Below are 24,214 nucleotides of genomic sequence, written 5' to 3'. Positions count from 1 at the left end.
GGTGGCACGTGCTTGTAGTCCCAGCTACTCAGGAGGCTGAGGCAGGAGAATGGCATGAACCTGGGAGGCAGAGCTTGCAGTGAGCAGAGATCGCGCCACTGCACTCCAGCCTGGGCGAGAGAGTGAGACCCCATCTCAAAAAAAAAAAAAAAAAACTAAAAAACTAAATGCAATATGTGGCCAGGTGCGGTGGCTTACGCCTGTTATCTCAGCATTTTGGGAGACCAAGGCGGCTGGATCACCTGAGGTCAGGAGTTCAAGACCAGCCTGGCCAACATGCTGAAACCTTGTCCCTACTAAAAATACAAAAATTATCCGGGCATGGTGAGTCTGTTGCCCAGGCTGGAGTGCAGTGGCGATATCTCGGCTCACTGCAACCTCCACCTCCCTGGTTCAAGCAATTCCCCTGCCTCCTGAGTAGCTGGGATTACAGGCATATGCCACCATGCTCGGCTAATTTTTTTGTATTTTTGGTAGAGACAAGGTTTCACCATGTTGGCCAGACTGGTCTAGAACTCCTGACCTCAGGCAGTCCACCCGCCTTAGCCTCCCAATGTGCTGGGATTACAGGCGTGAGCCACCGCACCTGGCCAAATTTCCTGATTTTTAAAAAAATTGTAATATCCTCCCACCCTTGATATCTGAAAATTTCCTGATTTTGATACTTTCACTGTGGTTTTGTAAGACAGTGCCCTTAGAAAAAGTACCCTGTAGTATTTAGGGTTAAGAGAGGCAATTTACTTTCAAATGGTTCAGAAAAGAATACAGATATAGGCCGGGCGTGGTGGCTCACACCTGTAATCCCAGCACTTTGGGACACCGAGGTGGGCGGATCACAAGGTCAAGAGATGGAGACCATCCTGGCCAACATGGTGAAACTCTGTCTCCACCAAAAATACAAAAATTAGCTGAACGTGGTGACTCATGCCTGTAGTCACAGCTACTCGGGAGATTGAGTCAGGAGGATCACTTGAATCCCAGAGGCAGAGGTTACAATGAGCCGAGATGGTGCTACTGCACTACAGCCTGGCAACAGAGCAAGACTTCGTCTAAAAAAAAAAAAAAATACAGATATATATGTAAGGCCGGGCATGGTGGCTCACACCTGTAATCTCAGCACTTTGGGAGGCTGAGGGGGGTGGATCACTTGAGGTCAGGAGTTTGAGATTAGCCTGACCAACATGGTGAAACCCCGTCTCTACTAAAAATACAAAAATCAGCTGGGCGTGGTGGCGGGCACCTGTAATCCCAGCTACTCGGGAGACTGAGGCAGGAGAGAATCGCTTGAACCTGGGAGGTGGAGGTTGTAGTGAGCCAAGATCGTGCCACTGCACTCCAGCCTGGACCATATAGTGAGACTCCGTCTCAAGAAAAAGAAAGAGATGTATATTTGTAGACAAGAGAGAGATAAAGTAAATATGGCAAAATGTAAATAATTGGTGACTCTGTAAATTATTTGTAAATGTAAATTATTTACATTTACAAAATGTAAATAATTGGTGAAACATATAAATGTTCTTTATAATATTTTTGGAACTTTTCTGTGAGTTTAAAACCACTTCAGGATAAAATTTTAAAACAAACTTTAAACAGAAAGAAGAAAAAAAGAGAAAAGGTAGAAAAATAAACTAACACTTCTAACATTGTCAAAAGAGAGAGAGAGAGAGATACAGGTGCAGTGGCTCATTCCTGTAGTCCCATATCTCTGGGAGATCAAGGCAGGAGGATCCCTTGAGTCCAGGAGTTTAAGACCAGCCTGGGCAATATAGCAAGACTTACGTCTCTACAAAAAAAAAAAAATTAATTAGCGGAGGACCAGGCATGATGGTTCACGCCGGTAATCCCGGCATTTTGGGAGGCCGAAGTGGGTGGATCACGTAAGGTCAGGAGTTTGAGACCAGCCTGGCCAACATAGTAAAATCCCATCTCTAGTAAAAATACAAAAATCAGCCGGGCACAGCGGCACACACCTGTAATCCCAGCTACTTGGGAGGCTGAGGCCGGGGAATTGCTTGAGGCAGAGGTTGCAGTGAGCGGCGATCATGCCACTGCACTCCAGCCTGGGCGACAGAGCGAAACTCCGTCTCAAAAAAAAAAAAAAGAGAGGAAAAGAGAAACGATGACTACATGATCCTTACTTGAATTATTAATGAGAAACAGCGGCTTTAAAAGACTTACTGGGCCAATTGATTAAATCTAAATATGAACTTTATATTAAATTATAGTATATCAGTGTTAAGTTTCCTCAGTCAGATAATGATGTTGCAATTATATGAGAGAATCTCTTTTTATGGTAAGGAGATAAATGCTCAAATATTTAGATATGTAGTGTCATGGTTTCAGCTACTAACTTGCAAGTGGTTCAAAGAAAATGATACAAGGGGAGAAAGAGGCAAAATGTAACAATTAGCAAATCCACATGAAGAGTATATGCATGTTCAAGGAAACTTTTGTAGGCAGCTCATGGCTATAATCCTAGCACTTTGGGAGGCAGAAGTGGGAGGATCCCCTGATCCTAGGAATTTGAGACCAGCCTGAGCAACGTGGCAAGACCCAGTTTCTATCAAAAAAAAAAAAGAAAGAAGGAAGGAAAAGGAAAAGTTGGTTGTGTGGGGGAACTATCTTGCAGTTCTTCTGAGGTTTGAAATTTTTCCAAATAAAAAGGGTGAGGAGAAGATTCTTACCCATGTGGTCTGAAAAGAGAGCTGTTGTTAGGTTACTACATTATGAGCTTGTCAATATTGCTGTCATTATAATAAACCTCTATCCTGTGACTGCCTTCATAGCTCCCAAATCCACCCATCTCCTCCACCTCTACTCCTACCCCGCCACCTCTTCCTCCTGATTGGGCAGTCTTTGAACTGTCTCAGGTTGCGCACTTTAACCCAGTCTCCAAAGCAGCCAGAACAACCTTCCCAAGAGTGACATTGGCACGCTACTGCTTAATGGCTTCAGTGCCCTTCTCTTGGCCTTTAAGACTCCTGATTTCTGCTTGCCTTTAGACCACTTCCCATCCCTGTACCCCACCACACACACACACACACACACACACACACACACACACACACACACACACACACACACACAACTTATGCTCCAGCCATGCTGAACTTCTAACAGTTTCTGGCACGTTTTTTGCTCAGTCTCTCTTAGCACTGGGTCTTAGCACCTGCTCTTCCCACCCTGGAACACCATCTCAGGCCAGGCTGACTTGAACCTCTCCTTCAAGATCCAGCTCAAGGCTGGGTGAGGTGGCTCACACCTGTAATCCCAGCACTTTGGGAGGCCGAGGCGGGTGGCTCACTTGAGGTCGGTAGTTCAAGACCAGCCTGGCCAACATGGTGAAACCCCATCTCTACTAAAATAGATTAGTTGGGTTTGGTGGGAGGTGCCTGTAATCCCAGCTACTCAGGAGGCTGAGGCAGGAGAAGCCGGGAGGCAGAGGTTGCAGTGAGCTGAGATTACACCACTGTACTCCAGCCTGGGCAACAGAGCGAGACTCCCTCTCAAAAACAAAAAGAAAAAGATCCCTCTCAAAAACAAAAAGAAAAAGAAATACTACCTCCCTGGAAATCATAATGTGTCCCACCCCACAGCTGGGCTGTTTTCTGCACTTTTCACTTGGTATTGTAAATGCATGTTTACCTGTCTGTCCCATGCACTGGAGACTCTTAGAGAATGTGGACTGAGGCTTGTTTATCTTCAAATGTTGGACTGTTTGAGGATTGCAAGGGAACAGTCTGAGAGAGCTGTCTTTCCCCTTTCCAGTTGTTCTGTTTCATCTTCCCTGCAGTGGCCACAGACAGCCCAGCAAAACCTTTATTTTAGAAAGCTGCCAAGATCTAGGAGAACTTCAGTTGCCTCTCTCAAACTTTCACATCTTGCTCATCTTCATTTCAGAACGAGAGGTAGGCCAAGAGACAAACACATGGGAAATAGAGCCAGGGAACTAGAGATCCCTGGCGAGACCTGGTTGGTCAGAATTCATACTGCCTGACTTGAGGACCACCACACTTTCCATGTTTCACCTCACTCTGGCCCAGGAATCCTACAAACGACAAATCCTCCCCTCGTTTCCTGAATCTATAAAACAAGGGTCTGGACTCTGACAGCCATAAAGGTGGCAGGCTCACTCATGAGTTGGCCCCCTAAAAGTTTTTAAGACTTGTAAATTAGTTGCTTAATCAGGCCAGCACAGTGGCTCATGCCTGTAATCCCAGCACTTTGAGAGGCCTAGGCGGGAGGATCACCTGAGGTCAGGAGTTCAAGACCAGCCTGGCGAACATGGTGAAACCCCATCTCTAATGAAAATACGAAAATTAGGTTGGGCGCAGTGGCTCACGCCTGTAATCCTAATACTTTGGGAGGCTGAGGTGGGCGGATCATGAGGTCAGGAGATCAAGACCATCCTGGCCAACATGGTGAAACCCTGTCTCTATTAAAAATACAAAAAATTAGCTGAGCGTGGTGGCACATGCCTGTAGTCCCAGCTACTTGGGAGGCTGAGGCAGGAGAATCGCTTGAACGGGGGAGGCGGAGTTTGCAACGAGCCAAGATCGCACCACTGCACTCCAGACTGGCGACAGAGCAAGACACCGTCTCAAAACAAAACAAACAAACAAAAAAACAAAGTCATGGGAGCAGATAAGGATAATGAAGCCACCTGGGGCTGGTGAGCATGGGGTCTGTTACCCCACCCCTTAAGCCTAAAGGGGCAAGAGAAGGGAGGGTTTGGAAACCTAGAGAGAGTTGTAGTCACCCAACAGGAGTGTGGCCTTCAGTACAGGGACATAGCTGCTGCTAAAACAGCTGCTAAAACAACGTCTGGCAGGGAGGAAGCCGAAGAAGAGATACCCCCACTTGTCTCTCCTCTCCTTTCCTGCCAGGGTCTCAGGTTGGCTGAAGGTGATAAGGCTTGGGGCACAGAGAAGGGCAGGGAGGGAAGAGATTTGGAGGGGCTAAAGGAATATCCACCACAGTTGCCAATAATTAAGCATTTGGAAAAGTAAGATGCAGAGACCCACATAGTAAATCATCCTATTTTTATTCAGTAAAGTCAACTCCCCCATAGAATGGAAAAAGGGAAGCAGTTATACCTGTGAGGGTGTTAATATTTAGTACCTGGGCAGAGCGTGGAGCAGAGCAGAAAGTAATTTTTAAAAATAAGATACTGGGTTGTGCACGGTGGCTCACACCTGTAATCCCAACACTGGGAGGCCAAGGTGGGCAGATCACCTGAGGTCAGGAGTTCAAGACCAGCCTGGCCAACATGGTGAAATCCTGTCTACTACTAAAAATACAAAAAATTAGCCTGGCGTGGTGGGACACACTTGTAGTCCCAGCTACTTGGGAGGCTGATGTGGGGGGATTGCTTGAGCCTGGGAGGCAGTGGTTGCAGCGAGCTGAGGTCACGCCACTGCACTCCAGCCTGGGTGACAGATTGAGACCCTCGAAAATAATAACAATAATAAGATACTGCCTAGCATGGTGGCTCATGTCTGTAATCCTAGCACGTTGGAAGGCCAATGCAGGAGAATCACTTGAGGCCAGAAGTTTGAGACTAGCCTGGGCAACATGACAAGACTCTGTCTCTACAAAACATAAAATAGTAATAAGATACTTATTAATATAAATTCAGAGTAATTTAATAAAGCAATTGTTAAAGAGCATTAAACTCTACATTCAAATGAGCTAGATCACCATCCATGCTGTTTCTAATGGGAAGATCTTGGTAATGCTTGATTCTAGGAGCTGGTTAAAGAAATCATGGTACAGGCCGGGCATGGTGGCTCACGCCTATAATCCCAGCACTTTGGGAGGCCAAGGTGGGTAGATCACGAGGTCAGGAGTTCAAGACCAGCCTGGCCAAGATGGTGAAACCCCATCTCTATTAAAAATTCAAAAATTAGCTGGGTGTGGTGGTGGGCGCATGTAATCCCAGGGAAGCGGAGGCAGGAGAAGCTCTTGAACCTGGGAGGCAGAGGTTGCAATGAGCCGAGATCATGCCACTGTACCCCAGTCTGGGCGACAGAGCAAGACTCCATCTGAAAAAAAAAGAAAGAAAGAAAAAAGAAATCATGGTACAGCCTTTCTTTTTTTTTTTTTTTTTCTTTTTTTCATTTTGATACAGGGTCTCGCCTGTCACTCAGGCTTGAGTGTAGTGGTGCAACCATGGCTCACTGCAGCCTCAACCTCCCAGGCTCAAGCAATCCCGCCACCTCAGCCTCCCCAATAGCTGGGACCATATATGCACACCACCACACCCAGCTAATTTTTAAATTTTTGTAGAGATCTGTTCTGGCCATTGTCCAAGCTGGTCTCGAATTCCTGGGCTCAAGTGATCCACCCACCTCTGCCTCCCAAAGTGCTGGTATTACAGGCATGAGCCACTGCACCTGGCCCCACCCAGTATAGCTTTTCAATGAAACACACACATATACACACACCAGGTGAACATGTGTATTTATTGCCATGACAAAAGTGTTTACAAAGTATATGTAAAAAATTAGCATAAGTATCAAATCGTATGTATCATCTGTATATCTTGTCATATCTATATATGTTTATACATTTTTAGAAAGTAGTCTGTGTGGGCCAGGCATGGTGGTGCTTGCCTGTAGTCCCAGCTACTCAGGCCGAGATGGGAGGATCCCTTGAGCCCAGGAGTTTAAGGCTGCAGTGAGCTGATCACACCACTGCACTCCAGCTTGGGCAACAGAGAAAGACCCCATCAAATAAGAGAAAAGAAAAGAAAAGAAAAGAAAAGAAAAGAAAAGAAAAGGAAAGAAAAGAAAAGAGTAGTCTGGGTGGGCATTCCCAGATCATCCAAGGTGGTTGTCTGTAGATGAAGGATTATCAGTAGGCTTGTTTTCTTTACTTTTTTTTCCTCTTAATTATGTGTATTTTCATCCCCCCCACTCCGCCCCAATCAAGTTGTATTCGTTATTTTTTAATTATTTATTTATTTATTTATTTAGACAGATTTTCCCTCTTGTTGCCCAGACTGGAGTGCAATCTCGGCTCATTGCAACCTCCGCCTCCTGGGTTCAAGCGATTCTCTGGCCTCAGCCTCCTGAGTAGCTGGGATTACAGGTGCCCACCACCACGCCTGGCTAATTTTTGTATTTTTGGTAGCGACAGAGCTTCGCCAAGTTGGCCAGGCTGGTCTCAAACTCCTGACCTCAGGCAATACACCCGCCTCAGCCTCCCAAAATGCTGGGATTACAGTCAGAAGCCACCTCACCCGGCCTATAAATTATGTATTAAAGAACAAAATAAGCCAGTCATGGTGGCTCACATCTGTAATCTCCACACTTTGGGAGGCGAAGGCAGGAGGATGGTTTGAGCCCAGGAGTTTGAGACCAGCCGAGACAACATAGTGAGACCCCCGTCTTTGCCAAAGGAAAAAAAAAAATAGCCTGGTGTGGTAGCACATGCCTGTAGTCCCAGCTGCTGGGGAGGCTGAGGTGGGAGGATCACTTGAGCCCAGGATTTTGAGGCTGCAGTGAGTTATGATGGTGTCACTACACTCCAACCTGGGCAACAGAGTGAGAACCTGTCTCAAAAAAAATAAAAAAGAACGAAAAACCAAAACACATATCTGTAACCTGGGCACAGTGGTTCATGCCTGTAATCCCAACACTTTGGGAGGCTGAGGTGGGTGGATCACTTGAGGTCAGGAGTTTGAGACCAGCCTGGCCAACATGGCAAAACCTCATCTCTACTAAAAATACAAAAATTAGCCGGGCGTGGTGGCATACGCCTGTAATCCCAGCTACTTGGGAGGCTGAGGCAGGAGAATTGCTTGAACCCAGGAGGTAGAGGTTGCAGTGAGCCAAGATCATACCACTACACCCCAGCCTGGGCGACAGAGTGAGACTATCTCAATAAAAAAACAAAACAAACAAAAAACCACATAGCTGAGCTGGTTAAACAGGTGTGTTCTGTTTGTGACAATTCAGAGCTATACACTTATGCACTTCTCCATGTATACTCATCTTCAATAAAAATGCTATTTCCCAATATCTAAAAATGCACAAAATCATAAAGAAAAATTTAAAACCAATTCAATTTATTGAGATGAGAGTCACAAAACAGTGAAAACATTCAGCAGCATTTAGTAATTCACAATGTTGTGCAACCACCACCTCTATCTGGTTCCAGAATACTTCTTTCCATCGCCCCAAAAGGACACCCATTCTCCTTAAGCAGTCACTTTCCCTTCCTCCCTCCCCGCAGAGCCCGGCAGCCACCAGTCTGCACTGTGGGTCTGTGGATTTACCTATTCTGGATATTTCATACAAATAGAATTCAAAACAAGACAATCTTCAAATCAAAGGATTTCACATAAAAATTCACATTGCTAACTTCTTTTGAACAAAATCCGGCCACACCAGGCCCATGTACCCACAGGCAACAACTGTCTGGAGCTAAGTTACTGCCCTCGTTGGCAGAGTGTGGGGGTGGGATGCAGCTTTCCCCAATCCCACCCAGCTCTTCTGTTTATTATTATTATTATTTTGAGACAGAGTCTCAATCCATCACCCAGGCTGGAGCGCAGTGGCACGATCTCAGCTTACTGCAACTTCCACCTCCCAAGTTCAAGCTATTCTGGTGCCTCAGCCTCCTGAGTAGCTGGGATTACAGGCATGTGCCACCACACTCGGCTCATTTTTGTATTTTTAGTAGAGACGGGGGTCTTACCATGTTGGCCAGGCTGGTCTCGAACTCCTGGCCTCAAGTGATCCACCTGCCTCTGCCTCCCAAAGTGCTGGGATTACAGGCGTGAACCATCACGCCCAGCCTCACCCAGCTCTTCTCTGTTGCTCTCCTGGCACATTTAGGTTTCAGGTCCGTGGCCAGCAGCCTCTCACACCCCTCTCATTTGTAAAAATCTGGAGGAGCTCTAGAGGCAGTAAGGCACACCAGAAAGGATGAAAAACTAGGATTTGGGGTAAGGAGAGGTGAATCCCAACTCTACCTACTAGTATGAGCCAGTTAGCTTCTCTGAGTCTCAGTTTCTTCAACTGTACAATGGGTAGAATAATACCTCCCTCACAGGGTGGTTGTGTTGCATGCAAAGCACTGGACACGTAGTCACTCACTTCTATCCCTGTAGGTAACAGAGACTCATAACAGTTCTTTTTTTTTTTTTTTTTTTTTGGAGATGGAGTCTTGCTGTGTCACCCAGGCTAGAGTACAGTGGCGCAATCTTGGCTCACTGCAACCTCCGCCTCCTGGGTTCAAGCAATTCTCCTGCCTCAGCCTCCCTTGTAGCTGGGCTTACAGGCATGCACCACCATGCCCGGCTAATTTTTGTATTTTTAGTACAGACGGGGTTTCACCATGTTGGCCAGGCTGGTCTCGAACTCCTGACCTCAAGTGATCCTCCCACTTCAGCCTCCCAAAGATCTGGGATTACAGGCATGAGCCACCGCGCCCTGCCACAGTTCTTCCTAAGACTCGGAAATGGGGATGGGGGTTCAGAGAGGTTAAGCCATGTATTGAAGGCAATTCAGCAAATCAGAGGCCAAAGAGAACTCCCCATTGCCCTTGCCAATGATGAAAGTCAGTGCTCCAAACTGAAGGGTGGGAGATGTATGCAAGCATGGGGACTTTGGATGATGAGGACACAGGTTCAGCCTGAAAGGGATCGATGGCTGGGCTTGAGTAACCTTACCCTCCGCTTATGCAACTGATGGAGCTACTGACGTGATGGTAATTTAGCCTGAGAGGAAGGAAAAGCCCTTTGATGTACCCGGGGCCTTGATCCCGTATCAGCTGTTCGGCCTCCCTGGCGGCTGTTTTCCCTATCATGGGGACCTCCCACCTCTAAAGCTCAGGCAACAAAAGCAGGGAAGTAGCTCCTATTCACTCAGGAGAGCCCACGGTCAATTCTCCAGGAAGTTTGTGGGCCAGTTTTTATTATTATTATTTTTTAGACACAGTCTCGCTGTGGCCCAGGCTCAAGTGCAGTGGCACAATCTTGGCTCACTGCAGCTTCCACTTCCTGGGTTCCAGCGATTCTCCTGCCTCAGCCTCTCAGGTAGCTGGGACTACAGGCGCCCGCCACCATGCCCAGCTAATTTTTGTATATTTAGTAGAGATGGGGTTTCGCCATTTTGACCAAGCCTGTCTGAAACTCCTGACCTCAGGTGATCCTCCCACCTTGGCCTTCCCAGGTGCTGGATTACAGGCGTGAGCCACCACGCCTGGCCTCAACTTCCTAATCATTTTTACTAAGTTTTAGTATCATCAATGCTGTCTCTTCTCTTCTCTACTCTGTTCTTTTTGAGATGGGATTTTGCTTTGTTGCCCAGGCTGGTCTTGAACTCCAGGACTGAAATGATCCTCCAGACTCAGCCTCCCAAAATGGTGGGAATATAGATGTGAGCCAATGTACCCAGCCTCATCTGTGCTTTTGGGGTTATTTACTTCTGTTTGTATCCGTTTGGTATGTACTGTACTTAGCTTAACCCCAAGTTCAATGACTTCATGTTGATACTCGAAATTGACCATACCGGCCAGGTGCAGTGGCTCATGCCTGTAATCCCAACACTTTGGGACGCCGAAGTGGGCAGTGCACTTGAGCCCAAGAGTTTGCCACCAGCCTGGGCAACATGGTGAAACCCTGTCTATATAAGAAATTCAAAAATTAGCCGGGCTTGGTGGCACATACCTATAATTCCAGCTACTTGGGAGGCTGAGGTAGGAGGATTGCTTCAGCCTGGCAGATGGAGGTTGCAGTGAGCCGAGATTGAGCCACTGCACTTCGGTCTAGGTGACACAGTGAGACCACGTCTCAAAAAAAAAAAAAAAAAAAGAAAGAAAGAAAGAAAAAGGGGGAGAAAAAAAAGAAAAGAAATTGACCATACAGAGTATCTACACCACAGAATTCAGGAAATGCTACAAACCAAGGTTACTGTTTTGTTGATTGCCTAGGCAGGGGTGGGTAAACCATGGCCCTTGGTCTAAATCTGGACCACTGTCTGTTTTTTCCCTCATTGACTGTTTTTGTAAATAAGTTTTTATTGGCACATAGCCACACCAATTTGTTCGCCTATTGTCTGTGGCTGTTTGCAGGCTACAATAGTTTCAGCAGAGGCCTGATAGCCCACAAAGCAGAAATATTTACCATATGGCTTTTTATGGAAAATGTTTGCCAGGCCTTGTTTTAGACTTAAGAAAGTGACAAGGCCAGGCGCGGTGGCTCATGCCTGTAATCCCAGCACTTTGGGAGGCCGAGGCAGACAGATCACCTGAGGTTGGGAGTTCAAGACCAGCCTGACCAGCATGGAGAAACCCCTCTCTACTAAAAACACAAAATTAGCCGGGTGTGGTGGCACATGCCTGTAATCCCAGCTACTCGGGAGGTTGAGGCAAGGGAATCGCTTGAACCCGGGAGGCAGAGGTTGCGGTGGGCAGAGATCGTGCCATTGCACTCCAGCCTGGGTAACAAGAGCGAAACTACGTCTCAAAAAAAAAAGAAGAAAGTGACAAAGAAAGTTCAGATGTTTCAGGTGTCTCCCAAATGGATGTTTCACATGCACACATCTCCCAAATGGATGTTAATGCCTTAAAATCTTGGAAGCAGGAACTGTTTTTGGTTTTGTTTGTTTGCTTGTTTGTTTGTTTTGAGACGGAGTTTTGCTCTTGTTGCCCAGGCTGGAGTGCAATGGCGTGATCTCGGCTCACTGCAACCTCTGCCTCCCAGGTTCAAGCGATTCTCCTGCCTCAGCCTCCCAAGTAGCTGGGATTACAGGCGCCCGCCACCACGCCCAGCTAATTTTTGTATTTTTAGCAGAGATGGGGGGGTTTCACCATGTTGGCCAGGCTGGTCTCGAACTCCTGACCTCAGGTGATCCACCCACCTCGGCCTCCCAAAATTCTAGGATTACAGATGTGAGCCACCGCACACGGCCTAGGAACTGGTTTTATGTTTGGATGATCACAAACATAGTAATATGAATGTGGCCTGGTGAGTTCCATGTAAGCATTTTCTAGCCACAAGGAACAAGTTATTTGGGCAATTCTTCCTCTTCTCGAATCTCAAGTTCCTCATCTGCAAAATGAGAGGAGAAAAATAGAAAGCTGAGAGATAAAATGGGCACAGTGCTTAGCCGTGGCATATACCGGGGGGTGCTGCCTCCATCACCTCTTTCCCACCCCATCCGGTACAAGTCATAAGGGAGCTGTCATGCGTTGGGTTGTCTAGGAGCAGAGGATGAGACAGAGCTTAGGGTGCAAGATTTTTTTGTTGCTGTTGTTTTGTTTGAGACAGGGTCTTGCTCTGTCACCCAGGCTGGAGTGCAGTGGCAAAATCATAGCTCACTGCAGCCTTGAACTCCTGGACAGAAGCGATCCTCTGCCTCCGCCTCCCAAAGCGCTGGGATTACAGGCGTGAACCGCCATGCCTGGCCATAACATGATTTTTTTTTTTTTTGAGACAGAGTCTCTGTCTCCCAGGCTGGAGTGCAGTGGCGCGATCTCGGCTCACTGCAAGCTCCACCTCCCGGGTTCATGCCATTCTCCTGCCTCAGCCTCCCGCGTAGCTGGGACCACAGGCGCCCGCCAGCACGCCCAGCTAATTTTTTGTATTTTTTTAGTAGAGATGGGGTTTCATGGTGTTATCCAGGATGGTCTCGATCTCCTGACCTTGTGATCCGCCCGCCTCAGCTTCCCAAAGTGCTGGGATTACAGGCGTGAGCCACCGCGCCCGGCCATAAAATGATTTTAAGGATCCACATCAGTGAAAGGAAGCAGAGGAGGCTGGACTGGGGAGAAGGAGAACTCAGTGGTGGAGACTCCACAAGGCCTTGGCCAGCCCTACCGGGGCCCTGGAGACAGACTTACTGGTCAGAGTCACCCCCATTGGGCTGAAAGGGACCAGCCTCTCTACTCCCTTGCTCAATCACAAAATGTGGGCTGTTCTGGGAAAGCTGTGGCCAAGTCTCTACAGCTGAGGCAGATCCAATAGGAGGTGACAGCCAACCAGTCTCCCTACAGCTGGGCATTGAGGCCTTGCTTGAAGGGTTATGGACAGTAGAATCTACCACAGGGATGCAATGTCTGCAGAGAGTTTTAAAATAATAATAAAAACTGCTAAAATCAGTCAACTTTATTTTATGTGTGCCAGCAAATGTAAACAAAATGATCAAGTACTACCTCCCTGTGGAACAGACAATCCCCATGATCCCTACCTCGGTGCTTGACAGTGAATACATGCTCACAGATGGTGGTGGTGTTATTGTTTCTTTCTTTGTGTTTGTCAGCACCAGTGGTTGTAAATGCCAGAAACCCAACTCAAACTAGCTTAAGCAAAAGGGAAAAAGGTTTGACTCATCCAGGAGCTTGTTTCTGCCTGGAACAAGTTGCTCAGACATCAGGAATCAGCCTATCTTCTCTCAGCTCTGGTTTCTCTGTTCTGGCTTTATATATAAGCATGTTTTCCTTCAGCTGACTCAGGGTTGGCTCCCGCAGCACCACTGGATCAGTGCAGCAAACTCAGAGCTCAGAGTGAGCCTCTTTTCTCAAGCAGAAGACCCAGAGCAAATCCATATGGCCAGTTCTGGCCAGGTGCCCAGCCCTGAACCAATCACAGGGATTCTCACTGCCCAGTCCTGGCTCACATGCCCCACCCAAACGACATGAACGGAGCAGGGAAAGGATGGAGAAGGGAGACGCTGTTATGAGAACAGGAGTGGATGCTGGAGAGACAAGAAATTTTAGGCCAGGCACGGTGGCTCACGCCTGCAATCCCAATGCTTTGGGAGGCTGAGGCAGGTGGATCACTTGAGGTCAGTAGTTCAAGACCAGACTGGCCAACATGGTGAAACCCCGTCTCTACTAAAAATACAAAAGAAACTAACTGGTCCTGGCGGCGGGCTCCTGTTAGTCCCAGCTACTCAGGAGGCTGAGGCAGGAGAATCACTTGAAGCTGGGAGGCGGAGGTTGCAGTGGGCTGAGATTGCACCATTGCACTCCAGCCTGGGCGACAGAGCAAGACTCCATCTCTTTTTTTTTTTTGAGAGGAGTCTCGCTCTGTCGCCCAGGCTGGAGTGTAGTGGCGTGATCTTGGCTCACTGCAACCTCCGCCTCCCAGGTTCAAGCAATTCTCTGCCTCAGCCTCCTGAGTGGTTGGGATTACAGGTGCCCACCACCACGCCCGGCTAATTTTTTTTTTGTATTTTTAGTAGAGACGGGGTTTCACCATCTTGGCCAGGCTGGTCTTGAACTCTTGACCTTGTGATCCACCCGCCTCGGCCTCCCAAAGTGCTGGGATTACAGTCGTGAGCCACCATGCCCAGCCAGAGACTCCATCTCAAAAAGAAAAAAAAGAGAGAAAAGAAAAGAAATCTCCAGGACACTCCTCAATGCCCCGATGCCAGGCACAGAGGACATCCTACAGTCCACGCCAGCTCCAGTGCTCCCTGGCTTGCACAGTTAGGACACTAAGACTCAGAGGATGCCAGGAGTGGCCCAAGATTACACAGTCTTCAGAGCCCAGGGGTCCTATGTCCCGTGCCACCAACTCTCTGGTCCCTCCCAGCCATCACTGGTGCCTGGTGATACAGCTTCCTGTCACCACAAAGCTCAGACACATGGGCTCTGTACCTCAAGAGATAAAGACCAGCCCCACCTAAGTGGCCCTGCCCAGGATCACCAGCCCTGATAACAAGACTAGCTGGGCACCCGCGCCAGCCTTCACCTGCTCTGGTCCCAGCTGCCCTTGCTTGGGAGAGCTGTGGGGCCTGGCAGGGGAGGGGTGAGTTTCTGTCCATGGACTTCTGCCTCTGAATCCTCACTAGTTCTGCCTGTTTGGGAGTCTCCAGTTGTAGATTTCAGGAAGCAGAGCACAGGGCTATTTGACTGCTTTTAGATGCATTTTTTTTTTTTAATTGAGACAGGGTCTCACTCTGTCACCCAGGCTGGAGTGCAGTGGCATAATCACAGCTCACTGTAGCCTCAACCTCCTGGGCTCAATCGATTCACCCGTCTCAGCCTCCTGAGCAGCTGGGACTACAGGTGTGCCCCACCACACCTGGCTGATTTTGGTTTTTTTTTTTTGTAGAAATGGGGTTTTGCCATGTTACCCAGGGTCATGTCGAATTCCTAGGCTCAAGCGATCTGTCTGCCTCGGCCTCCCAAAGTGAGGGGATTACAGCCTAGATCCAATTTTTAAATGTAAAGCTTCTTGGTTTACTTATCTTCCCCAAACCTAATGGAGAATCACAAATAGGCCACTGGGCAATGGCACAGCAGCTCTGGGCAGCTGGGTTTCCAGCCCAGCTCTCTTCCCTGTGCTCACCTAGAGCAGAGCAAGCTTTAATGTTCTGATCACGTTGCATCTCTACTATAAAACCTTCAATAGGCCAGGTGCGGTGGCTCATGCCTGTAATCCCAGCACTTTGGGAGACCGAGGCGGGCGGATCAACTGAGGTTGGGAGTTCACGACCAGCCTGACCAACATGGAGAAACCCCATCTCTACTAAAAATACAAAATTAGCCAGGTGTGGTGGCACATGCCTATAATCCCAGCTACTCGGGAGGCTGAGGCAGGAGAATCGCTTGAACCCAGGAGGCAGAGGTTGTGGTGAGCTGAGATCGCGCCATTGCACTCCAACCTAAGTAACAAGAGTGAAACTCTGTCTCAAAAAAAAAACAAAAAACCTTCAATAGCTCCCTATTGTCTCAAAGATAAAATCTAAACCCCCTGACAATGAGATCACCCATCCTTGCCTTCTTTTTTTTTTTTTTTGAGACAGAGTCTTACTGTGTCACTCAGGCTGGAGTGCAGTGGCACGATCTCCACTCACTGCAACCTCCGCCTCCTGGTTCAAGTGGTTCTCCCGCCTCAGCCTCCCTAGTAGCTGGGATTACAGGCATGCGCCACCACACCTAGCTAGTAAGCCTCCATCTTCTAATCTGTGAAATGGGGATATGAGAGCACCTACCTAACAGGGTTGTTGTGGATTTAATGAGTAAAGAGCAGAGCATGGAATGTGCTTAGTACAGTGCCTGGCACATAAAACAAAGTGACCAGAAAATGGGAATTTAGTTTGTGTTAACATTATTTTAATTATTTTGAAAAAGTGTGCTGCTTCCAGAGGTAACCACCTGGTGAATCATGTTCCTTCTGCAGAAGATTTTTTCCTTTTAAGCTAAAAAAAAAAAAAAAAATCAGCTTAGGCTGGGTGTGGTGGCTCATGCCTGTAATCCCAGCATTGTGGAAGGCCGAGGCAGAAGGACTGCTTGAGCCCAGGAGTTCAAGGTCAGCCTAGGGAACACAGGAAGACCCCATCTCTAAAACAATAATAATAATAATAATCAGCCCACTTCTTAGGACACTAAAGCACAAGTGACTGAAGAACAGGTAGATACGCTGGACTTCATCAAAATTAAAAGCTGTTGCACTAAAAATAATACAATTAAGAAAGTGAAGGCCAGGCATGGTGGCTCACGCCAGTAATTCCAGCACTTTGGGAGGCCAAGGTGGGTGGATCACTTGAGGTCAGGAGTTTGAGACCAGCCTGGGCAACATGGTGAAACCCTGTCTCTACTACAAACACAAAAATTAGTTGGGCGTGGTGGCGGGCGCCTTTAATCCTAGCTACTCAGGAGGCTGAGGCAGGAGAATCTCTTGAACCCAGGAGGCAGAGGTTGCAGTGGGCCGAGAGCCACTGCACTAAAAAAAAAAAAGTGAAAACCTACAAAATGGGGAAAAAATACTTCCAAATATATTCGATAAGGGATTTATATCTAGAATATATTAAGAACTCTTTCCACGCCAGTGGCTCATGACTATAATCCCAGTACTTTGGCGGGAGGACCCCCTGAGCCCAGGAGTTCAAAACAAGCCTGGGCAACATAGTGAGACCCCATATCTACCAATTTTTTTTTTTTTTTTTTGAGACGAAGTTTCACTCTTGTCACCCAGGCTGGAGGGCAATGGCGCGATCCTGGCTCACTGCAACCTCCGTCTCCCAGGTTCAAGCGATTCTCCTGCCTCACTCTCCTGAGCAGCTGGGATTATAGGCGTCTGCCACCATGTCCGGTTAATTTTTGTATTTTTAGTAGAGACAGGGTTTCACCATGTTGGCCAGGCTGGTCTCGAACTCCTGACCTCAAGTGATCCGCCTCGGCCTCCCAAAGTGCTAGGATTACAGGCATGAGCCACCACACCCAGCCAAAAAATTGTTTTTAATTGGCTGGGCACAGTGGCACATGCCTGTACTCCCAACTACTTGGAAGGCTGAGCTGGGAGGATCGCTGGAGCCAGGGAGGTTGAGGTTACAGTGAAATATGATCATGCCACTGCACTTGCACTCCAGCCTGGATGATAGGGCGAGAGTCTGCCTCAAAAGTAAGAAAACAAACAAAGAGAATTCTTATAGCTCAATAATAAAAAGACTATAATTCGATTAAGAAATAGGCAAAGGGGCCGGGCATGGTGGCTCATGCCTGTAATCCCAGCACTTCAGGAGGCTGAGGCAGGTGGATCATTTGAGGCCAGGAGTTTGAGACCAGCCTGGCCAACATGGTGAAACTCTATGTCTAATAAAAATATAAAAACTAGCTGGGCATGGGGGCACAGGCCTGTAATCCCAGGCTACTCAGGAGGCTGAGGCAGGAGAATCACTTGAACCTGGGAGGCAGAGGCTGCAGTGAGCCAAGATTTTGCCACTGCACTCCAGCTTGGGGGACAGAGCAAGACTCCATCTCAAAAAAAAGAAAAAGAAAAAAGAAAGAAATAGACAGGCAAAGGGCTGGGTGTGTTGACTCACACCTGTAACCCCAGCACTTTGGGAGGCTGAGACGGGAGGATCACTTGAGGCCAGTGAGCCGAGATCGCGCCACTGCACTCCAGCCTGGGCAACAGTGCAAGACTCCGTCTCAAAAAACAAAATAAAACAAAACAAAAAAAAGATGAGGAAGTGTATTGCCCAGCTTCTGTTCTCTAACCCTTCATCACATTTGTATTCTGTTTTGTAACCAAGACTCATTCTCCCTTGATTTGTTAATAGGCTGATTACAGAAAGCAACTAAGCAGTGTTGTTTGTTTGTTTGGGTTTTCATTTTTTTGGGAACAGGGTCTCGCTGTGTCACCCAGGCTGGAGTGCAGTGAAGTGATCATTGCAGCCTTGACCTCCTGGGCTCAAGTGATCCTCCTGCCTCAGCCTCTGAAAGTGCTGGCATTATAGGCATGAGCCACTGTGCCTGGCCAATGAGCAGTATTAAACTCTGTCACAAGCATACAATGAAACACTGCTCAGCAATAGAGAGAAACAAAGTTTGGGCGGGGCACTGTGGCTCACACCTATAATGCCAACATATTGGGAGGCCAAGGTGGGAGAATTTCTTGAAGACAGGAGTTCAAGACCAGCCTGGGCAACATAGCAAAACCTTGACTCTACAAACAAACAAACAAAAATTTAGCCAGTGGTGTCGGGCACGGTGGCTGACACCTGTAATCCCAGGGGTCCCTCCCTTTGGGAGGCCGAGGCAGGCGGACCACTTGAGGTCAGGAGTTAGAGACCAGCCGAGCCAACATGGCAAAACCCTGTCTCTATTAAAAATACAAAAATTAGCCAGGCATGGTAATGTGCACCTGTAATCCCAGCTACTCGGGAAGCTGAGGCAGGAGAATCACTTGAACCTGGGAGGTGGAGGTTGCAGTGAGCCAAGATCACACCACTGCACTCTAGCCTAGGTGACAGAGTGAGACTTCGTCTCAAAAAAAACAATTTAGCCAGTCATGTTGGTGTGTGCCTGTAGTCCCACTGCATTCCAGCCTAGGTAACAGAATGAGTGAGACCTTGTCAAAAAGAAAAGAAAAGAAAAGAAAAACAAGAAAATAAAGTCTGGATGCAAGCACCAACGTGGATGAATCTCAATTTTTTTTTTTTTTTTTTTTGAGACAGGGTCTCTCTCTGTCTCCCAGGCTGGAGTGCAGTGGTGCAGTCTTGGCTCACTGCAGCCTCCACATCCTGGGTTCCAGCGATTCTCATGCGTCAGCCTCCTGAGTCACTGGGACTACAGATGCGTGCCACCATGCCCAGCTAATTTTTGTATTTTTAGTAGAGATGGGGTTTTGCCATGTTGGCCAGACTGGTTTTTGAATTCCTGACCTCAGGTGATCTGCCCACCTCTGCCTCCCAAAGTGCTGGGATTACAGGTGTGAGCCACCACACCCGGCCTCAAATGTATTTTGTTGGGTGAATGAAGCAAGACTGAAAAGGCTACATACTGCTTGATTCATTTATATGACATTCTAGAAAAGGCAAAGCTGTAAGGAAAGAAAATAGATCAGTGGTTGCCAGGGGTTGGGATGAGGGTGGATTGAGAACAAAGGTGCACAGCGAGGGTGGATTTGTGGTGATTACATTTTGGGGTAATGGAATTGTCCTGTATCTTGATTGAGGTCATAGTTATGCAACTGTATATGTTTTCAAAATTCATAGAACTGTACACTGAAATACTCTTTTCAGCGTACAGTTCTATGAATTTCACTCTGTGTAAGTTATAGCTCAACAAATAGAAGCCATATTTACAAAATCTTAAATCATGTAAATTATGATGTAAAACATGTAAATAGACTTTGCTGCAGAACCAGAAAGGCCAACTAGATGTGCAGAGAAGTATGAAATAAACCCTGAAGTCACTAAGCTTGGGGTGCTCCCAACAGCAGAAGATTCCAAATGGCAAGGTTGCATTGGTTCTCTTTATTTAAACTCCGTCAAATGGCTGAGAACCGTTGGCATGTTTTGTACTGTGGAAAATTCAAATAAACTGTAAGAACAAAATTAAAACCATCTGTAAACTGTGGGGGTTTTTTTTTTACACAAATGGTAACTTATATACACTGCTCCGTGCCTTTTTTTTTTTAACGTAACATATCTTAGAGCTTTTTCCCATCACCATCTAGAACATCTAGAAAGTTTATTTATTCTTTTTTTTTTTTTTTTTTTGAGGCGGAGTCTCGCTCTGTGCCCCAGGCTAGAGTGCAGTGGCAAGATCTCCGCTCACTGCAAGCTCCGCCTCCCGGGTTCACGCCATTCTCCTGCCTCAGCCTCCTGAATAGCTGGGACTACAGGCGCCTGCCACCATGCCTGGCTAATTTTGTTTTTGTATTTTTAGTAGAGACAGGGTTTCACCGTGTTAGCCAGGATGGTCTCGATCTCCCGACCTCGTGATCCACCCGCCTCAGCCTCCCAAAGTGCTAGGAGTACAGGCGTGAGCCACGGCGCCCCACCTTTTTGTTTTGTTTTGCTTTGTTTTTTAAAAAACAGAGTCTCGCTCTGTTGCCCAGGCTGGAGCGCAGTGGCTCAATCTAGGCTTACCGCAACCTCCACCTCTGAGGTTCAAGCAATTTGTGCCTCAGCCTCTCGAGTAGATGGGATTACAGGCGCCTGACACTACGCCCGGCTCTTTTTATTTTTTTAGTAGAGATGGGGTTTCGCCATGTTGCTCAGGCTGGCCTTGAACTCCTGACCTCAGGTGATCCTCCCGCTTTGGTCTCCCAAAGTGCTGGGATTACAGGCATGAGCCACCACACCCAGCCTCTTGATTATTTTTAATAGTTAATGTTTTATTGTATTAAGCCAATCTCCTGTTGATGGATACTTAGATTACTTTAGATCTTTAGATTACTTTGTTTGTTTATAATATTTTCTTTCTTTTTTTTTTCTTTTTTTTGAAAGAGAGTGTCGTGGCTGGGCATGGTGGCTCATGCCTGTAATCTCAGCGCTTTGGGAGGCCAAGGCGGACAGATCACGTGAGGTCAAGGTGTGAGACCAGCCTGGCCAACATGACAAAACCCCATCTCTACTAAAAATAACAAAAAATAGCCGGGTGTGGTGGCAGGCATCCATAATCCCAGTTACTTGGGAGGCTGAGTTAGGAGAATCGGTTGAACCCAGGAGGCGGAGGTTGCAGTAAGCCGAGATCGCGCCATTGCACTCCAGCCTGGGCGACAAAAGTGAAACTCTGTCTCAAAGAAAGAAAGAAAGAAAGAAAGAGAGTGTCGCTGTGTCGCCCAGGTTAGAGTGCACTGGCATGATCTCAGCTCACTGCAGCCTCCGACTCCCAGGTTCAAGCGATTCTCCTGCCTCACCCTCCCGAGTAGCCGAAACTACGGGTGCCCGCCATCATGCCCAGCTAATTTTTGTATTTTTAGTAGAGACGGGGTTTCACCATGTTGACTAGGCTGGTCTCGAACTCCTGACCTCAAGTGATCCACCCACCTCAGCCTCCCAAAGTGCTGGGATTACAGGCGTGAGCCAATATGCCCAGACGTTTATAATATTTTCTACCCTAAGATGAACCAGTGGAAGTGATAATAGCCTTAAAATTGAGGATGGGAATTAATGTGGGTATTGTCTATAACAGGAGTTTTTTGTTGTTGTTGTTGTTGTTTTTGAGACGGAGTCTCACTCTGTCGCCCAGGCTGGAGTGCAGTGGTGCAATCCTGGCTCACTGCAAGCTCCGCCCCCCCGGGTTCACTCCATTCTCCTGCCTCAGCCTCCCAAGTAGCTGGGACTACAGGTGCCTGCCACCACGCCTGGCTAATTTTTTGTATTTTCAGTAGAGACGGGGTTTCACCGTGTTAGCCAGGATGGTCTCGATCTCCTGACCTCGTGATCCGTCTGCCTTGGCCTCCCAAAGTGCTGGGATTACAGACGTGAGCCACTGCGCCCGGCCTTTTTTTTTTTTTTTTTTTTTTTTTTTTTAATAGTCAGGGCCTCCCTCTGTTGCCCAGGCTGGAGTACAATGGTACAATCATAGCTCACTGCAGTCTTAAGCTCCTGGGCTCAAGAGATCTTCCCCACTTAGCCTCCTGAGTAGCTGGGACTACGGGCATGCACCACTATAGCCGGCTACTTTTTAAACTTTTTGTAGAGACAGGGTCTCACTAGGTTGCCCAGGTTGGTCTTGAACCCCTGGCCTCAAGTGATCCTCCTGCCTCTGCCTCCCAAAGTGCTGGGATCACAGGTATGAGCCACTGTACCTGGCTTTAATAAGATATTTTTTCTTTTTTGTGCGTGACAGAGTCTCGCTCTGTCGCCAGGCTGGAGTGCAGTGGCACGATCTCAGCTCAATGAATCCTGCCTCCCGGGTTCAAGTGATTCTCCTGCCTCAGCCTCCTGAGTAGCTAGGATTACAGGTGTGTACCACCATGTCCAGCTAATTTTTTTTTTTTTTTTTTTGTATTTTCAGTAGAAACACGGTTTCGCTATGTTGGCCAGGCTGGTCTGGAATTCCTGACCTCAAATGATCTGCCTGCCTTGGCCTCCCAAAGTGCTGGGATTACAGGCATGAGCCACCGTGCCCAGCCAAGAGGGACAAAAACCTTTTCACGGAAAAACATTTTTATACAACTTAACCAGAAAGCTTCATTTCAGGTTCAGGAAGTGGAAGGGGCAAAATCCTGGATTTTCACAAATTTCCAAAATGGGCTTATATAACTCTCCACCCTTTTCTTTCTTTCTTTTTTTTTTTTTCCTTTTAGAGACAGGGTCTCATTCTGCTGCCCAGGCTGAAGTGCAGTGGTATGATTATAGCTCACTGTACCCTTGAACTCCTGGGCTCAAGGGATCCCCCCATCTCAGCCTCTTAAAGTGCTGGGATTACAGGTGTCAGCCATTGCTCCTGGCTCGCCACCAATGCTTTTCATTCCGATCATTTCTGTAGTGAGCAGCATAGAAGAAATAATGCCTTTTGAGGGACAGTTGCATTTAACAGACAGCCTTCCTAAGGTGAGTACGTCAGGACAAAGATGCGGGAAGGAGAATGAGGCTATTAGTCCATTGTTGCAAATTGCAACGAATTGAGAAAGTCAGACACAACGATCAACTGCAGTGAAACATTTGGTGGGGGGTTTTGAGAGTCCAATCTGAAGGAGTGCGTGGAAGGATCACGGTCCCTGTGATGTACCCTCTCTCGGCTTGTTGCTTTGGGCAGGAATCACAAGTTAGGAAGGAATCAGCACCAGAAATGCAGAGCTGGCTGGGCGCAGTGGCTCACGCCTGTAATCCCAGCACTTTGGGAGGCCGAGGCGGGAAGATCACCTGGGGCCAAGAGTTCGAGATCAGCCTCGCCAACATGGCGAAGCCCTGTCTCTGCTAAAAAATACAAAAATTAGCTTGGTGTGGTGGCGCATGCCTGTAGTCTTAACTACTTGGGAGACTGAGGCGGGAGAATCACTTGAACCTAGGAGGCGGAGGTTGCAGTGAGCAGAGATCACGCCATTGCGCTTCAGCTTGGGAGACATCCCAAGACCATCTTAAAAAAAAAAAAAGGGGGGGGGGTGCCGGGCGCGGTGGCTCACGCCTATAATCCCAGCACTTTGGGAGGCCAAGGCGAGCGAATCATGAGGTCAGGAGATTGAGACCATCCTGGCTAACACGGTGAAACCTCATCTCTACTAAAAATACAAAACATTAGCCGAGCCAGGTGGCAGGTGCCTGTAGTCCCAGCTACTCCGGAGGCTGAGGCAGGAGAATGGCGTGAACCTTGGAGGTGGAGCTTGCAGTGAGCCGAGATTTCACCATTGCACTCCAGCCTGGGCGACAGAGCGAGACTCCGTCTCACTAAAAAAAAAAAAAAAAAGCTTGCAGTGAGCCGAGATGCCAAGATCACACCACTGCACTCCAGCCTGCGCCACAGAGGGAGACTCTGTCTCAAAAAAAAAAAAAAAAAAAAGGCCGAGAGCGGTGGCTCACGCCTGTAATCCCAGCACTTTGGGAGGCTGAGGTGGGCAGATCACCTGAGGTCAGGAGTTCGAGACACGCCTGACCAACATGGTGAAACCCCATCTCTACTAAAAATACAAAATTAGCTGGGCGTGGTGGCGTATGCCTGTAATCCCTGCTACTTGGGACGCTGAGACAGGAGAATCGATTGAACCTGGGAGGCGGAGGTTGTAATAAGCCGAGATCGCACCATTGCACTCCAGCCTGGGCAGCAAGAGCAAGACTCCGTCTCAAAAAAAAAAAAAAAAAAAAGAAATGCAGAGCTGAAGAGCAGCCCAATGTAAATGGTCCCATTAGAGAGGAACTCTTTCATCATGGACATCTGTAAGTGACCCAGACTGTCCAGCAGCATCCACGATGTTTGCACAGCATATGGCCCCAGGGAGGGATGTCTCTAATCTGCCAGGGTCCTAGAGTTAAAGTCCTGTGTGTTGAGTGGAGCAATTTTGCCCATTTTTTTAGTT

The 24,214-nt window shown here is 47.7% G+C and overlaps 1 long non-coding RNA gene across 2 annotated transcripts in view; it reads right to left on the bottom strand.

The window, feature by feature from the left end:
* Positions 1–5,043: 5,043 nt before the first annotated feature.
* Positions 5,044–24,214, bottom strand: part of LOC129525899 (uncharacterized) — a 26,127-nt gene continuing 6,956 nt past the window's right edge. The window contains exon 3 of one of the 2 annotated variants that reach the window (XR_010129439.1): positions 5,044–6,044. This is a non-coding gene — a long non-coding RNA (uncharacterized lncRNA). Of the gene's footprint in view, positions 6,045–11,918; positions 12,062–24,214 lie in introns of those variants that run through there. The other variant, XR_008670442.2, reaches the window with a different exon arrangement.

This window comes from Gorilla gorilla, chromosome 10, assembly GCF_029281585.2.
Source record: "Gorilla gorilla gorilla isolate KB3781 chromosome 10, NHGRI_mGorGor1-v2.1_pri, whole genome shotgun sequence".
Lineage (NCBI taxonomy): Eukaryota > Metazoa > Chordata > Mammalia > Primates > Hominidae > Gorilla > Gorilla gorilla.
This window is presented reverse-complemented; position numbering and strand designations above follow the sequence as displayed.